The sequence below is a fragment of the Dreissena polymorpha genome, chromosome 8, assembly GCF_020536995.1.
Source record: "Dreissena polymorpha isolate Duluth1 chromosome 8, UMN_Dpol_1.0, whole genome shotgun sequence".
Taxonomy (NCBI): domain Eukaryota; kingdom Metazoa; phylum Mollusca; class Bivalvia; order Myida; family Dreissenidae; genus Dreissena; species Dreissena polymorpha.
The window spans coordinates 102,222,800-102,242,137 of NC_068362.1; the positions used below are offsets into that span (position 1 = coordinate 102,222,800).

Genomic DNA, 19,338 nt, shown 5'->3' on the forward strand with positions numbered 1-19,338 from the left:
AATATCGCCCATATTATCCGAATTTCGTGTAACGCGGTCTAATTTCAGACCGCGACACACGACACACGAAGCGATACTCAATATGTACTGTTCAAATCAAATCATCATCAACATCTTCATCATCATCATCTCCATCTTCATCGCCATTATCATCATAAAATAAATCGCGATTCGGAGCGGAGTATTGTAAAATGAAGATCTCAAAAGAATTGAAAAATAATTTGTCGGAATGTTATTTTTCTCATGCTGTTTTGTTAGTTGTCCAAATATATTTAATATTAAATATTATCTTAATATTAAGATTTGGTAGTTAAAGAATGCAATTTGAATGAACACAATTGTATGCATATGTTTTGCTCAGCTGTGAAGATTGAGGGAACAATTTATAGAAGAACTGTGAGAATCATCTTAAAATAAATCTGAAGGCATACTACATCCATGACAAAGTACACTTCACCGAGATAAGTCTAACTATACTGTGAAAAACATTGAAAAACCCAGCGGTTGAACGCAAACAAGATCAGTGTCTTTAACAACAAAACGAACCAAACATATGCAGATTAATTGTTTTATTGCTGCAAAGAATATCCCGTATCGCAATAATAGCTTATACGCAAAACATTAAACTGGCCTATGTGCAACTTGAGAAGGAATTACAGATTTACATGTAATTGTTGACAATTCGCACAATGATTCCAATGAGACAAAAAGCTAACTCACCAAAAATATATTTTAATCATATTGATTCGAAATAGATAAACAAAAATCGCAGATTACAAATGAGTCTCGCTCTGTGAAAAGGGGGTTTAATGCATGTGCGTAAGGTGTCGTCACATATTAGCCTGTGCATTCCGTACAGGCTAATTAGGGACAAACCTTTCCGATAAACTCGATTTTTGCTCAGAAGAGACTTTCTTTTAACAAAACATATCATAAAAGCGGAAAGTGCCGTCCCTGATTAGCCTATGTGGACTGCACTTTACGCACATGCATTAAACCCCCTTTTCACAGAGCGCGGCTCAAATGTATATTCCAGCGGATATGGTGAGATCAACAATAATCACAGATAATCAACATAAATTACAATGATTTTGAAAAGATCAACAATAATCACAGATAATCAACATTAATTACAATGATTTTGAAAAGATCAACAATAATCACAGATAATCAACATAGATTACAATGATTTTGAAAAGATCAACAATAATCACAGATAATCAACATAAATTACAATGATTTCGAAAAGATCAACAATAATCACAGATAATCAACATAAATTACAATGATTTTGAAAAGATCAACAATAATCACTGGTTATATAAATCACAATTAATCGGTTGAGATCAACAATAATCACAGATAATCAACATAAATCACAATGATTTTGATAAGATCAACAATAATCACAGATAATATAAATCACTATTAATAGGTTAAGATAAAAAATTCACAGATAATCAACATAAATTACAATTATTTTGATAAGATCAACAATAATCACAGATAATCAATATAAATCACAATTCATGGGCTGAGATCAACAGTAATCACAGATGAGCAATAATGAACACAATAATTTGTATGAGATCAACCATTATCATAATCATTTTAAATTAGAATGATAAATATTACAACAATAATCTTATTAAAAACAGGAATATCAAACAAAACAACACAAGATAAACGATATGAAACACAATGTTTAAGACGCAAAAACACGCGTAATACTATATATTATTGTATGACAGTCTGTATTTTCAATAATTAAGAAAATAACCACGGCACATTGGTAAGAATTAAAAATAATTCTTGGTCTTATCATCGTCATGCAACAGATGACTAGGCCCGGTGCTTTGCAGATCTGTGCTTTGATAGACTACTGCGGTGCCTGTACCTCTTTTCACACATATCACAAGCAAAGTTTTTCTCTCCATTGTGGGTGGCAAGGTGGGCCTGAAGGTCAATTTTCTCCCGGAGCGTTGCATTGCAAATTGAGCAGGTAAATTGCTTTGCAGCAACCTCCCTCCGGACGTGACGATTCAGGTCATCTTTGGTTGAAAACTTTTTGCCGCATTGTTCACAGGGGAACGGCTTTTCAACACCATGAATGCTGCATCTATATAACAAAAACAAATGGAACTGTTGAATTATTATTCAATACAGAAAAATACACACAGAATATTATCCATAACAATGTGGAACTTAACAAAATGATGGTCGTCAGAAGCGCTCCAGATAAGGCGCGTTAACGCGTATTTACGCATTTCAAAATCCAAAATACGCATTAAATAATATGTTTAAGGGTCCAATTACATACGTGAAGTATCGGAACGCGTACATTCTGGATTTATACGGTGTAAATTCCAATTGTTCAGTGACAATTTGCATTGAAATTTATCTGGACAATTATGGTCGTTAAAAACTAAATACTATAATGAGCACACCAATATGCACCACACTAGTAATAATGTGTTAAGTGTTTTAAAGCCGGCTTTTTTCGAAAACACCATTCAAAACATTTTAAATAGTGCTTTGCAACTAGGTTATAAAAACATACTTTCGCTCAGAATGCAATGACCTATGTTGAATTGTATCTTGATTTTTAAACCGACAGAACCTAGCATTGTACTAAAAACAAAAAAAATACAAACCTGTGTCTGTTGAACGCCTGTTTTGTGTAAAATGTTTTTCCACAACAGGCGAATCGTCCAGTCCCTCTGTGGCGCTTATCATGAAGCTTTAACCCCCACTTCGATTTAAATGTCTTTCCACAGATTTCACACACGAGCGTCATGTTTCTGTAATGAAAGAATTACTTTTTGTTAAAATATATTTCTAAAATGTTTTTATAAAGTTTTAAAGACTACACCAAAAGAGATATGAAACGCAAGTGATTGGATGTGACACACTATCTGCTATTCTTTTCGTCACAGTTCAATAAACATGCGTGTTTACTAATGCACGGGATTTTCGTGAGTTTTGGCGCGTTTAGCGTCATTCGAGGTCCGCTTAAAGGAGGCAACGCACGTTGTGGTTCAATATACTTGTAACAGTACTTAATGTGTTGATAAGCATATTTCCGCTCTGTTTAAATGTCCTCAATTGAAGTTCCGTAGTCATATATTGTGTTGAATAGTTAATATTTTCGTATTTGTAACCATATCATATTTTAGAAGACTTTCAAAAATGTGTACAGTGTGCGTTTCATTATCCTTTGAATATTCTCGCAACCTGCGTTTGCCATTTCCTATTGCTCAAGAAATACCAACCTGCGTTTGCAAAACAAAACAAAACAAAAAAATAAGATATTTTTCAATTTGCACCGCTATTTTTGTCATGAATCTTATTAAATATATTAAAATGAAGTGTAAAATCATACTAATTCAGTCGTTAAACCAATATTGTTGAAAGAAAATCATCAACACCACATAAACAAACAGCGTTTGCAATGCATTTCAGAATTTTGTGTCGAAGTGTTCTCGGAAAGTGGAAACAGTAAAGGCAATGGAATCATTTCAAATAAAAGTTTATTTAGTATACTGTGTCATAGGCTATCACTTGTTAAAAACTGAAATTTTGATTATATGAAAAAACAACAAAACTTACCTTAATGTACAAGATTACAATCTGTTTCTGCAACCGGCGTTGACTTTTGCGGTCACGTGACAAAAGTTGTTCATCCCCGGTGTAGCTGCTCACTCGCAAAAGCTATGCTCTCTTCAAGTGTTTCAGCGGGGTCAAATCTACCCATTGCATACTTAAAATTAGTCGCTATCATGCACCGCGATGCAGAATTAACTTAAAATAAACCTTAATTAAAAGTTTAAGTGTTTGAGCTAGTTTTGGTATAAAGTTAAGATAATTATAATTTTCTACTGAAATTAAAAATAAAAAATAAACTAGGAAATGGTTATATTAGAAGAAAAAAAAGGTAAAGTGAAAGGTTCTTGTGGGGATCGAACCAACATGTCATTGATTTTTAATATAGCTATATATATAAAAACTAAATAGTGAAGAACAATTTCGAATAAAGATACCTACAATAATTCGAATGAAAAAATAATTTGGGCATTTTATTATGATTTGAACGTCCAGAAATGTGAAAATTCATAGAAATGCTAGATTTTAGAAATACATTTCAAATTCAAGAACGAGTAGATCAAAGACCTATCAATATATTGATAGGTCTTTGGGTAGATCTATAAATCGAGTCTTAATCGACATATCTTAAGGGAAATGTAAAGCTGTGGACATTTTCCCACTTATCTGTCAAAAGAGCTAGCTTCTAAGTATCATCTCATGTTTTGCTGACGCTATCTCTAAAAACATCTGGAAAAAGCGGAGCGTTCGCCGACATTTTTGAAAATGTGTTCCATGTAAACATAATCTGGTACCCGTGTCCGAATATTGGTTCACAAAAAATTGAAGGGCGACAACACAGTCGTATAGTAGAGTCTACACAGTGATTACTACCCCTCATCAGTGAAAAAATACTTAACTTCGTATGTTTGGAGTTAAGACTGTGTTGTGTTTTGTACCCACTGTTATTTTCTAAAAGTGGACCTCTTGTTTGCTTGTTTACATAATTATACCCCTAACCCCCCTAAGCCCTCACTTTTTATTGCATTTTTCGAGTTTTCATTTTTTCAAGTTTGAAACTGAATTATACGCACATGCGTACTGCCGTATGCCTAGGTACGCCACAGGCCTTATTTGAGAATCTTAAATTTCGACAATTTTGGACGCCATTTTAAAATTGTATGCTTAGTTTTGGTGCAAAAGTTTTAATGCAAAACTATTTTTTATTCATCATATTTGTGTCTTGCCTAAAATCATAATTGTTGACTCGGCTGGACGATTTTCTGTACAATTTACTGTCACTAATCATTCATGTCTTCAGTTTATAAAATGACGATAACGATATTTCGACCTTGTATTGCTATACCTTTCCAATTATGGCGTCTACTGCAATCTGAACGCATCGGACAGTGGGCTACACCACACCGTCTCTCTGATGTACATAGGCGGCCGTCATATTGGATTTGGAACTACTTTTGATAACAAGATGGCGGCCCCACGGTTTCAAACCTGACGTAAAGAAGAAACATTAAAATGTGTTGTTTGTAGCTCGTTAGTCCAAAAAATTAGACGTAAGCTACCCCGCTTACGTCTATGTAAATCGATGTAAATCGACCTCATATTTATAGGAGTAGTAGCTCGTCTGTTTCAAGATTGCATTCTTTAAATAATATTTTGTGTAAATCTGTGAATTACCACAACATAATTACACTTGTTTAAATGTAAAGTTTCCAGTATTGTCATTGAGTACTCCTATAGTATTAATTATCAATAATGACTTTATGTAGGCAATAATATGATTATAGGTGCTACCTAATTAACGGGCAAAAGCTTTTTATTTTTTTTTATAACCATTGACCTTTTCGACATTATTTTAAGGGAGACAACTCTGAGTGGATTAAGTGAGGTCGGGGGGGGGTACTCGATCATCTACTGCAGTGCGTCTGCATAGAGTTCTGTGTTGATGCAATTATAATTTCCCAATAATTTGCAGATATAACTTATATGGTATGATTTTTTTTAATTTGTTATTAGCTTAGTATCTTTGATTTAATTGTAGTTCATGTTTATGCTTTATTTCGATTTTATTGTGTTTAAAGTAGGTAAAAACGAAACATGCCAAAAGCGGGTGGGGTATGGAAAAATATATTATTTGTTAAGTTTGGGCAAATTAGAAGTTTGATTACCTTTGGTAAAATACTTTTCTTTGAAAAGAACAATTATTTTAAAACAGATAACTATGCTGTCTTAAAATGTTATTGAATGGTTTATTGTTATAACTTATAGAAACCTTTTTTTCAGGAACATCACAGTGTCAACAGAAGTCAGAAACTGGAATACTGTATCTCATTCTGCATGAAGCTCAAGAATTCTACACCTGGGCCCGTATTCACCAACCGATTCTTATACTTAAGAATAAAGAATGGACTTAGAACCAAGAAAAATGTGTTCAGTGTTTGAATATATACAGGCCTCCACTGTTGTTTATTTCATTTACAAAATGTTCTATATAAAAAATATTATAGATAGAGATGTTTACTGCAGAGTTTGACTCAAAATTAAAGAAATTCTTGAATATTCTAATTTAAAGAATTTTCTTTATTCTTAGACTTAAGTCTAAGAATTGTTTGGTGAATATGGGCCCTGGAATGTTATTAATTCTTGCAATTAATATTATACATCACCACAGTTACATAACTATCTTCTTTGAAAAAAAATAAAATAAAGATACTTCAAATGTGTGTCTACTTCATACCCTTACATTAAAAAATATCCTACACATTAAGAAATATAATAAAATGGATGGTGGTTTAAGTTGCTACACATCCAATGTTGTCATGTAGTCATTTAACATAACATGTGATGTGTTGACATGACTATTAACACTGCTAAGAAAACATTTACTTCGAATTAAATAAAGTGTCCCTGGTCAAATGTCCATCGGCTAAATATCCACATTGGTGAAACTTTCAGCAGTATCACAGTCATCCTTAACTGGTTGTTTGTTGGGCTATCCCCATTAACTACCCGTCATGGCAGATTTGTTCAAAACAAGACAAGTATCAATGTTTGAAGAATTGTTATTGCTTTTACAGTCTTGACGCTAACCCCTAGCCCAACAGCCCGGGGCTAGTGAAATGTATTAAATTTGGGCTATTAAAATTTCCTGATTCATATAGTCGGGCTAGTGGGTCTGTTCTATTAATGCATAAAGATTCAGGCTAGTTGTTCAAAAATGCTAAAGTGAAGACTGCTTGTATAGCCTGGTTAGTCTGAGACATTCCAACAAGCAATAACTGTGACAGTCCAAATACTTGCTCATTAAAGTGTGTATAAAATTTACAGGAGCTTGTGTGTGTGTGTTTGGTACAAGCTCATCTCAAAAACTGATTCACTATTAAGTTTTTAACCTAATACAAGTAAAACCTGACTGTAAAATGAATACTATCATTATAAAGATTTTGTTGTTGGGATGAAATATTATAAATTGTAATCCCTATGATTAACACAGAAAACATGAACCCAACGCTAAGTCCTGTTGATGTAGCAGAGCCAAAAGACCTGGAAGTATAGATGGTTAATGAATGATGTTCCTTATGAAAGTACTAGTTGGTTTGATACATCTAATAGTATATTTAAATTTTTTCATTAATAATATGGGGTTAACATAGTTATCCTGCTCAGTGGTTGAATCTTCAGGAAATGTTAACATAAGCACATACATTGTATTTAATACATGTATGTCGGTGACCCTCGACTGCAATTTGGGTTACAGACAGGGTAGCCTAAGGTGTAATTATTTCTAAGAGATGAACCCGAGTTGAGGCTTAAACTTACCAACCCATGAGCGAGTCAGAGATCAGCACTCTACCGGTTTAGCTGGCCGGGGTAAGCTGTCGGTCAAAAGCTATTCATAGCTTAAGATATAATGTTTGTATACCATACCGACAATAAATAAATATTGATTTGATTTTGGGGACTTACTTTTGCTTAATAATGATCTTAAATAATATTATAGTTGTCAACAATATGATTTTTATGTATTTTAAAAACACAACAAGTTAGGCTTGCAACAGAACTAATAAAAATATATGGATTATTATACAATTTACAAATCAAACATATTTAACTTAAATTAGGCTTGCAACAGAACTAATAAAAATATATAAATTATTAATTTATTATACAATTTACAAATCAAACATATTTAACAATCAAGCAGTCTTAGGTTTACTGAAATGTGCAAATACCAATTGGTTTTTATTTCTGAAAATTTAGAAAAATGAGCTAATATAAAAAAGGTTTAATTTTAATAAGTGGGTGTGTTTAAATTAACTTGCACTCAAAAATTATAAGAGTCTGGAGTTGTTTTAATTTCTGACAGGTTTCTGCACACCGTACAGTAAGGTATGATCCTGTTATTTTTGTCAGTAGTTAATTACGGCGCCGTTAATTACAATGGTACTGAACTATTATCGAGCAGATGGTCGTTGAACGTTATAATAAAAATAAAGATTGCTTTTATTAGTTACAAATCGGCAATTTATCGCTTTTATTTTATTTATAAAGTCAATATAGCGGATAGGTAAGGTGTGTATACTGTAGAGCGAATACTGGCAGAACCCCCCCGAACCCTTAATCTCACGTTATCTCGGCAGTCTCGTTACGCGTGATTTAACAATGTCGAAATCGTGAATGTATTTTTAATAAATATATGGACATGATTGTGTTCAAAATATGATAATTGTTGCAATAATTGAGTAATGCATCCAAAAAAATCAATCTTAAAACGAGTTACATGTTCCAAGCTTAAAAATCTAGCATCTTATTTTTTTTTCTAGCCACAGGAATTTATAGCTGGTTCGGTGTCTGTGGTATAGTGGATGGGCTGTCTGCTAACTGGCTTAGTCACTGGGAGGTCTATGTATAGACCAGTTCATTGTTATTGTTTTGATTCCTGATTTTCGCGCATGCGCAATGCACTGGTAGTCAAAAGCATTGCTTACAGCTAACGCAAAGCATATGGATAACGAGACTTGTTTAGTCAATAAATCGAAAAGAAATTAAACAAGATGTGTTTGAGAAACACAATGTCCCCTATATATGACCTTGACCTTGTGAAGGATGACCTTGACCTTGGGAAAGATGACCTTGACCTTTCACCACTTAAAATGTGCAGCTCCATGAGATACACATGCATGCCAAATATCAAGTTGCTATCTTCAAAATTGCAAAAGTATTTATAAAATAAGCGATTTGGGCCACATATATTTGACCTCTGACCTTGAAGGATGACCTTGACCTTGACCTTTCACCACTCAAAATGTGCAGCTCCATGAGATACACATGCATGCCAAATATCAAGTTGCTATCTTCAATATTGCAAAAGTATTCATAAAATAAGCGATTTGGGCCACATATATTTGACCTCTGACCTTGAAGGATGACCTTGACCTTGACCTTACACCACTCAAAATGTGCAGCTCCATAAGATACACATGCATGCCAAATATCAAGTTGCTATCTTAAATATTGCAAAATTATTCATAAAATAAGCGATTTGGGCCACATATATTTGACCTCTGACCTTGAAGGATGACCTTGACCTTTAACCACTCAAAATGTGCAGCTCCATGAGATACACATGCATGCCAAATATCAAGTTGCTATCTTCAATATTGCAAAAGTATTCATAAAATGAGCGATTTTGGCCACATATATTTGACATCTGACCTTGAAGGATGACATTGACCTTGACCTTTCACCACTCAAAATGTGCAGCTTCATGAGATACACATGCATGCCAAATATGAAGTTGCTATCTTCAATATAGCAAAAGTTATTGCAAAATGTTAAAGTTGGCGCAAACAGACAGACCAACAGACAGACAGGGCAAAAACAATATGTCCCCCACTACTATATAATAGTGGGGGACATAAAAAACAACACCTAAATAATATTTAACAAATATAATATTTAGTGCCAAAAGAATGCATTAACACATTTATTTGCATTTTAAAAGAACGCGTAATTAGCATCAAAGTATTAAGATTGTCTGAAGACTGAACGACAGACAATTCGACACAACAAAGAGCTCTATGCATTAGCCGTATAATTATTTGCAGAAAAGCTTCAATAAAAATAATGATACATCTAATTATAAAATTATAATTATCAATTGCATGCGTAAACTAGAGTAATAAAAAATTAGTGATAGCTAGAATGTGTCAGTGTTTCATTGAAAATAAACGTACTCCAAAGCCCTATTAAAAGCGAAGTTCGTGACGGTATTTACATGTAATTTTAATTTGGATGGGTGTTGTTCAGAGAATGACTTGAGGAATATTAACATTCAACTGAAAAACACAACCTCACATGATGCAAATTGAACTGTGTATTCATGTATTTTGTAAACTCGTTACTAGTGATCGAGTATGAGTGACAACTATCTAACATTTAACACACAAACACACACACACACACACAACATAATATATATACATATATAATATAATATATACATATTGTTTCATTATTATTTACCCCCATTGATGTCAAACGTAATTTCTTGTTTTTATGATGTATTTCGTGCATTGCCGTAACATTACATCTTCATACGGAATGACGTATTTATAATTAACCGATGCCCGCTAAATACGTTAAATATTTTTTATTTACATTTTATAATTCATACATACTTTATTTTTTTATAAATAAAACGGGCTTGTATCTTTACCGTGTTCAATTTCCGATAATCTATAGACTTCAAATTTGTACAATATGTAACATATCTAATTTAAGCAACTGTTAAGTATGTCGGCGGTAAATTTATTCAACCAAATGCCTAGTTACTTAATACTACCAGAATGAAGACATGGTGGCAACATCAATTGCGTTTAATGACCAGACTGTCATCTGCCACCTAGTGTGATTTATGACACCATGTTGTTAGTTAGGTCTGGACAATATCTGATCAAAACGAGATAATCAGATTAGGCAGAACAAAGGGGCAATTAAACACCGGAATACAAAGGCTTAAACGATTTTAAGATTGATGCAAACAATCAAATGAAAACTATTGCATTTAATTTAATTAAATGTTTATTTAATGTGTCAACATGTTAGTTTTCCCGGACCAGGGTAAAGGTCCCTGCCCAGACAAATACCATTATGGTTAATTTGGAAATGTTTTTTATTTGAATTGATCTATTTATTCATTGTGTTCAATCTTATTTGTTTCAGTAACGTAGAACAACTTGTTGGCATGTTGAAAAATAAAATCTAAATATAATCGTTTAAATTTAACCGATCACGCTCTATTTCTCCCCATTGATTGTATCTTTCTTTTGACTACCAATATAGCCTGGATGTAAACACGCAGGTGCGCGTGACGTCACGCGTGAACTGGTCTATTTACATTCTATACACAATGGTCTATTGATCCTTTAAGTGGGAGCATTCTTAAGATAACCCTAAAGACATACTATGGCGTACCATTTGGGTTGAAAGTCAAGAAGACCTACACGTTAAAAAGAGAAATGTACGTCGAAGTACAAAAATTGTACGTCGACATGAATATAAAATACACTTCGAAGTATATATTTGTACGTCAAAGTACAATTTGTACTTCGACATACATGTTTGTACTTCTACGTACACATTTTCTGAACAGCCAATCAAAACACTAGTCTCTTGAGCCGCTTTTCCTTCAGATTTATTCATAATAAATGTTTAAAATCTCTTTTTCAGTTGAGGACAAAATGAATAAAAATATCAGAATGGCAAAAAAACAACACAGAAGTTTCAAGTATTTAATGCATTGAAATAGATTATATACAAATTTGAAGAAGATTCAATTGTTACCATTTTAAAATTAAAATTATTCACCATATTGTGTGTATGAAATGATCATGCAGGGCGGAGTATCACGACCGTCCAGCGCATTACTGTGTAGGAAATTCCCAACGGTAACCAGTTACCAAGCATTAATGGGATAAATAATGTATTATAAACTCCCCGTTGGTCGTATTTTGTGATAACCATAACTAGCATAAGTCAGAGGTTAATTCCGCCACGCCAGGTCAATAAATACGCACAATATCTATGAGTAAGCGGTCGATAGTCGCATAATTCGGTATAAATAATAATAATAATAATGTTCAATGTCAAAAATCTCTAAAAGCAACAGACGTAAGGTGTCTTCTGATTGGCTAACACTCAAGGGTCGGTGAAAATTGTACGTCGAAGTACATTTCTCGTTCTACTTAGCAGGTCTTGTACTCTTTCGACGTCATGGTACGTCATATAGACACTAAGTACTGGTCCTACCCAGGAAACAATTTGTTTCATCAAATGTCTCAATTCAACTTGACAGCTTGCTAAAGCAGTTGCATTTAGCATACAGTACACTGATTTAACATAATCAAAATCATGTGATGTGTCAAATCAATTTTGGTTGACAAATTTGACAGGATTTTTTTTAATCCAATAAGTTTTAGACTGTCAAATAAACACACACTACGTATTGAAAGCCATACCTGGAGCTTTCGTCTGTATATCACTGACTTCATCAGAAGAATGATTTCTACTGTTGGGAAACGTTAACACCACTAATTGTCTTCTTATTTATTATCAATGTATAATTATGTGTAACAGCATAACAACATACTTGATTCGCAATTAAAATATTTAATAAATACAGGTATCTTGCAGGTTTCTAATTTTCTTTCCCAAACTATTGTTGAATAGTTTAAATTTTGTCGCCACTAAAAAACTAGCCATTTTGTAGCAATTCTAAAATCAGTCTAAACTGCATAAACTTAGCTCTATAGTTACAATTTGAATGCAAATATTAGAATGCATCATGTCATATCATCCATATTTTTTTATTTAAACATTCAAATAACACATAACACAGTACATATATAAAAAGGTATGTGGTATTGTGTGGAGATACAAAACACTCCACATCATTTATTTGCACATAAAATAATAGTTACAAAATAAGTAAAACTAAAACACTGTCATCAACCTACATTTCAAGAATATTTACGTATATGAAATTACAAAGTGGTGTTATTGTATTACCTTTTACTAAATTAACATTGCTGGTTTTGTACTAGCCATAAAACATTTATCATGGATTAACAAGTAACAACCAATTTATTAATTACACAATAGAACGGAAATCATATTAATTGCATTATGCATTTACTAAACAAGCTATTTGCTACTGTTTAGAATTACACTATCTTACTAAAAATGATCACAGGTACTTAGTGCTTTTACATACTTGTGGTAAGTTTTGTATTACTAGTTTGACAATTATCGGCAGACACTTGTTGATATACAGACAAATATTGCATGGGAGCATATTTTTTCAGCACAATTGCCTTCAAATTGTTAATTTAACAACCCTTTGACATTGTTTGCACATCTGATCTTATTATACAATAGCTGATTTTTGTTTATAGATAGACATATATAGACTTTTCAAAGTTCTATAAAAGTTCACACATGTTCCATCCAAGTAAACAAACAGAACCAATAAAGATCACCACAGATAATAACTGTGTGTATAGCTTGGAAATTTGATAGTTCAGGAATCCCTCCTTTGTTGATTTCTGTAAACCAAAACTGTCAGTTTTGCTGGATAGAATGGCTTGTATGATGCCTAGCTCTTGCCTTCACAGAACATCTTCTAGAAACGGAAAACCAAGAAATGTCTTAAAATTTGATCAATAATGCAGACAATTTATAAATATCTTGTTTTTTGTTGATTTCGAATCTGGGAGATTTTTTACGTAAGATTGTGGTACGAAAATCCAACGGTATCGGATTTTGTGATTTTAGGCCTAAACTTATTATAGTGATATGTAACCTTTCGGGGATATCGGTAAAGTGCGAGCAGACGAGGTGTAAATACGTTAAAAAATAAAGCTAAAAGACTAAAAAGTTAGATCGGAATATCTTTAAATTTTGTGAATAAATGTGTTTCTGGTGGATAACAACGACAACTTGCCAGAATATTGCTCATGATCACACGTAAAACTTCTTTCTGAGACGTTGTGTACACACCGGTCTTACTGACAATAACGTAGTGACGTCATCATCTATGTATAGAATGATATTCTGACAAATAAACAGTAGGGTGTCGGTATTGATATACCGCGAGAATACTGGAAGAATAGAGATGCCAACTATAATGTTTAAAACAAATAATTTATTAACAAGCGTTTGTGATTTGTCAGGATAATAATATCAATAAGATATCGAAAAGATCAAAGCAAATAAATTTGACAGAAATCTGAGATTCGGCAATATATTAAAGACGGGTTATGTTCACGTAAATGTGTTTGGTAAAGACTGTCACTATATGTAGTGAACCAGTCTTCGGCTTATACCGACTGAAGAAGAGCATTCAGGGGAGATAATTTAGTAATGACTTAATTCTGGAACGGTTGCGAAGAAAAAGAAATAATGCGAGAATATTTAGTTCGATTCGCTACACAATTATGATGTCATTGATATAACTTTTCCTGAGGTATGTATTTACATGTGATTAAGCATATGTCAAAGTGTTTTTGATTTGTTCAAGGTCATAAATAGCATCGCGAAAATATATGTCGCGTGGCAAATTTTTTTGAGACGTATCCATATGTGGTATTCCTATGTAATTTTATGTCTAAATTCCCATATGTATGAACGGTCAACGCCCGCTTCGCGGGCTTTTGCCCGTATAAATTGCCGCAATAGAGTCTTTTGATGATATCTGCTTTGGCAGACTCTTGGCTCAGATTTATTCTGAACGCAAATAATTTCAGCTAGCCTATAAATATGAGGTTGATGCATGTATACATCGGTAGATTACGTCTAATTATTTGGACTATGATATTAAGTTAATTTTAAATTTTCACGTATTGGTAAATTGAGAAAAATTAAAAACAATGTTTCAGATTCGCATATTTTGGTTTAAGTTATGATATTTGCAAGGAAACAGTAATACTCAGGGTTCGACATTAACTTTTTTACAGCCAGACCATCGGACCAGCTCCTCTTAAAATGTACTAGCCCGAATCTGATGTCTACTAGACCATAAATGGCATAGCAAATAAACACAATTGTGTCGTGTAAATGTTTAATCGGGTTTTATCAGTAAATAATTAGTGAACACAAGAAAGTTATTTTGATGCACAGAGTAAAAAATAAAATAAAACTATTTAATAACATAAATTGTTTGTTATAATTTCACTGTTTATCACCAGTTAAACAAATGATGTCTGTACAGCAGGTGACATTTATTCAACGTCATCAAATTCTGGCCACCTTGACCGCTGTGCTCCATGCTACCACAGCTCCAAGACCCTTTTTCCATCATAATCTGTGTCAGTTTTACCGTCGGATTCTTCTTTATTAACTCATTTGTCGGACGAAAATCCAATCTTGAACAAAGCCATTCTTTAAATAACACTTCTCGTCTGCTACGCCAAAATGTTTACATTGATGATACCGATTTTCGATAGAAGTCGTAAAAACATGATGTAAAGTTCTAAGACACTGCAGAAATTCGTTAATATTCATGACAACTTGACCAATGGAAACAAGCAATTTCTGCAGGAAGCTCTCCTTCGCGTCTAAAAATAGCAATGAATCACGTGAATGCTCCGCGTTTATTTATATACGCTAGTTTTGTTCTGATGTAAATAACGGATACGAGAGTTATTTTACACATTAAGAGAAAAAGGTTTTCGGTTAGTTATAGTTATATGAATCAGTATAGATTTTTTTTGTACGACCAGTCGGGCAAGCTAGCCCACAGTTTTACTAGCCCGACCACCGATCTTACTAGACAATGTCTGTCGGACGTGCCTTAGTGTCGAACCCTGATACTGAACATTTAACATGCTCTAAAATAGCCAATATATGCATCTTTTGACGATTTAAAAGCCTGAAAATTATAAAGCGTTGCAACGCAAAGCGATTGAATAATTTAGAGAAATCTGTTGTTGTCCTAATATTTTGTGAAGCTATAAAGATTGCTTATATATAGTATAAAATGCATCCTTCATTCAATAAGCACGGATGTTTGAGTAGTCTAAATGGTAGACTTTAAATCCAGGACTCTAGGGATCAGTGGTTCTAGCCCTGATGAGGGCTACTTTTTTTCCTTATTTTAATTCTATTCTTGATTTTTAACTGGCACCTTTAAATTGACTGTTTTCGTTATAATTTGTGACACTCAGGGGTTCCGCTGTCGATCGCCATTGGCGCCAAATGGCGCTAATTTTTTTTAAGTGGCTCCAATTTTTTTAAAGTGGCGAATTTCAAAAAATCTGTAAAATCCTATCTGAAAATGTACTGCAAGTCGAAAAGCACACGACCGAGCATAAGCGGCCAGCGTTTGTCAGTTGTAAATATTGATTTACGACGATGTAAGCGACCTACAGTGTAGACTGCACTGAAATGACGAAAGCGTGAAAGTGTTACAGTCGGTGTTTTTACTGCTATTGTCAAGTTTTATGGGGGTTATTATCGGATTAACGGTTCTTTTATGATAAAGAACACTCAATTATGTAACACTTAGGACAAACTGGCACAAAGATCAATGATTATAACGATATATAAGGCGGCTACTCTTTAATCAATACCATGGTAAGTGTATTGTTATTTACATATTAGTTAAAGATTGTTCATATTTTTCACAGTTTATGTTGATGGTTTTCGTATATAAAGACACATATATGATTACATATTCACAAGCAATCATGGCTTTTCATGACTTCTTTAATCCTCGAAAGCGTGCTTTAGAAATTGAAACAAATGAAAGCAATGAAAATCCTTCAAAATTGCAAAAACATGATTATTCTGTAGCAAAGCGAAAATTCAATGATAGCTGGAAGTCAGAATTCCCTCTCATTTCATATGATGCGAAAACAAAGTCAATGTTTTGTGACTACTGTGTTAAAAGCCAGTTCAAAAATGCATTTACATCTGGTTGTAACGCTATGAAAAAGGAGTCGTTAACTAAGCATGTAAAAACAAAGGGTATGTTTGTGTGTGGTAGCAAATTGTTTAGTTTAAAGTGCATATTCACATTGCTTCCCAGCTGTATTGTTTGTATTGAAAGTTGATTATACAGTATGGAAATAATAAAAACAAAGTCTCATGGTATTATTTATTTATTCTTTTCAGAACACCAGACTGCTGCTGAGGCGATGCAGCTTCGGAAGGATATGGCGGCTGCCAGCAAATCATCAATCTCAAAGAATGAGGCAGCAGTGAAGGCAGCGCACGCCAATGTGCTGTTCCTGGCAAAGAAGATGGTTATATGTGATTGTTTATCATGTGCAAACCAATGTTTTTATGTATAAATAAAGCTTATTAAGACTTATGAAGTTACTTATTATTATTTATGTATTTACATACTTTTAAAAGTAATAATATAGTCATTGACATTGATGTTGTAAGGTTTCTTAGACGATTGTCATAATTAATAAGGTCGGAATAACTGACAGTTTCGCGCCGCGAAAAAGTGGCGCCAACTTTTTTTGGGCCAGTGGAACCCCTGACACTACAATGATTGCTTACATAAAGTATAAAATACATCACTCATTGTATAGGCATGAAAGGCCGAGTGGTCTAAGCGGTGGACTTTTACTCCAGGGGTAAATGGTTCTAGCCAAGTTGAGGGTTACTTTTTTACTATTTAATTTTATTCTTGTTTTTTATTGGAGCTTTTTAGATCGAATGTTAACATTTATCAAAATTACATTTAATGACACAAATAATTTGGGAGAGTTTTTTTTTATTGTTTGATTGTGTGATATTTCAAGGAATGCTTATATAAAGTATAAAATAAAGCACTGACTATGGAAGCACTGATGGCCCATTGGTTTAAGCGCTTGACTTTTACTCCAAGGATCAGTGGATTGAGCCCAGTTAAGGAAGACTTCCTTTCTTTTTTTCAGCGTAGCTGTTTAACCTCACTTTTGACCTTAGTTTACCTTTAATCATGACCAGTAAAATTCACATAAAAATTCCCGCCAGTAGGTCCCAAATGATTACATCCGAATTGTACATTAGCTAATAATACAAAAATCACTGTGAACAATGGATGCATATCATTTTAACAGAAATATGAATATATTGTAAAGAACATGTACATGTTAGTTACAATAAATTAAAAACATGATTAAAAACATTCTCTAAACATTACCCGAAACGTTTTTTCATAGTTTAAGAAGCATTATAGCATTAATCACATGTCTCTAAAATTAAAAGAAGCTATTGTTTACATGCCGTAACGCTCACACTAAACACTACAAAAACACACACACAAAGTGTAGCAAAGGTACACAAAGTCAAACACATGCTGCAAAGTCTAATAAACCCACTGTAACTCTTGGATTGCCTTTGTTATAACTTGCCTGGAATTATATCAAAACTACTGTAGACCAAATAAAAACAATTATTTATGTTTAAATCTTTGTTCCTCCTAAATATATTCCCCTAATAGTCTTAAATTTATTGAATAAAGGATACACTGGTTAACTTATTTGTGTTTTGATCTGACTTTACTTGTCTTTGTAGCCTTTGCTAGACTGTGTGTGTCTTTGCAGTGTTTAGTGAGACCCACTCTTATCTAAATTTGTAAACAGCATAGTTATACATGTCAATGTATCAAGTCAAAAAATGTAATAATTTATACTAGTGTTAGTCTATTGCAAGATTTAGTTCACTGATATATTAATTAAATGTGTTATTACTATTAATCACTTCAAGTGGCATAATAAGCAATCAGTTGTGTATTGCGCATCAGACACAAGAAAGAATCGACGCTTGCTGAAGAACTAATTAATTGTAGATTTCACCAAGCGCTTATTATATCTAGTTCTGCGGGTTTTCAATGTACATAGCATCAATAGCTTTTTCTGCCATTTTGTTTATCGGATGCAATTTAGTTCAAACACCCATATGCCAAACGATTGACTGCCCACAATGTTTACCTAATTCTTGATTATGGACATTTTATGAGCAAATTATCGCGTTATATAATTGTGTTGTTACCAGTGCAGCAAGCGCCCCTTTTTTTCAGCAACGATATGTTAAGTCATTGAAACTTTTAAAGTGTTTTCTGTTGAGTTCAGTAACAATGTGTATATGTGAATATCTGTAATATTATATATATATATATATTGTTAAGTGTTATTTTTTATTAAGCTAAACTTTTCAGTACAATATACTTTCTTGAAGAAATTTTGATGAAATAATCCCAGGACTTTCCAAGCATATGTTCTGTGTACATCTTTTTTTCTTTATCTGTTTCTTTTACATTTTAAATACTATTTGGAAACTGTGTAGAGCTATGATTGTCCCAATTTTGTACATGATCTGATGAACATGACCATTCCAAAACTCTATTTTACTGTCTGTTCATGTCAATCTCCTATCTAGTCAATTAATAATTTTGTGTTTTTTGTTTAAACTATTTGGGATTATTTTGATGCATGTTACATCAATTAAAAAGTGTTATTTCTTACCGTACAAGTAATCAAACGTTTTATCTTGTAACATGTTGCAACTCGGCCCTGTTTGTATATAAAGTTCATTGAACATTATATAGATCTTAATAGTTAGTGCAGCCCAAAATGTCATATTATTTAAGTTATTCTCATTATTTGCTACTTAATTGCTAGCATAAGAAACATACCATTGTAGTTATTAGAATATTTGTTTCGATTTAGTTGTTGCAGTTTC

General features: G+C 33.1%; 1 long non-coding RNA gene across 1 annotated transcript; it reads right to left on the minus strand.

Annotated features, from left to right (window-relative positions):
* Positions 1–554: 554 nt before the first annotated feature.
* LOC127841363 (uncharacterized) lies at positions 555–3,698 on the minus strand. Its single transcript, XR_008030946.1, has 3 exons — positions 3,610–3,698; positions 2,655–2,801; positions 555–2,119 (listed from the first exon to the last, which is right to left on the minus strand). It is a non-coding gene; the product is annotated as an uncharacterized LOC127841363 (long non-coding RNA).
* Positions 3,699–19,338: the final 15,640 nt, after the last annotated feature.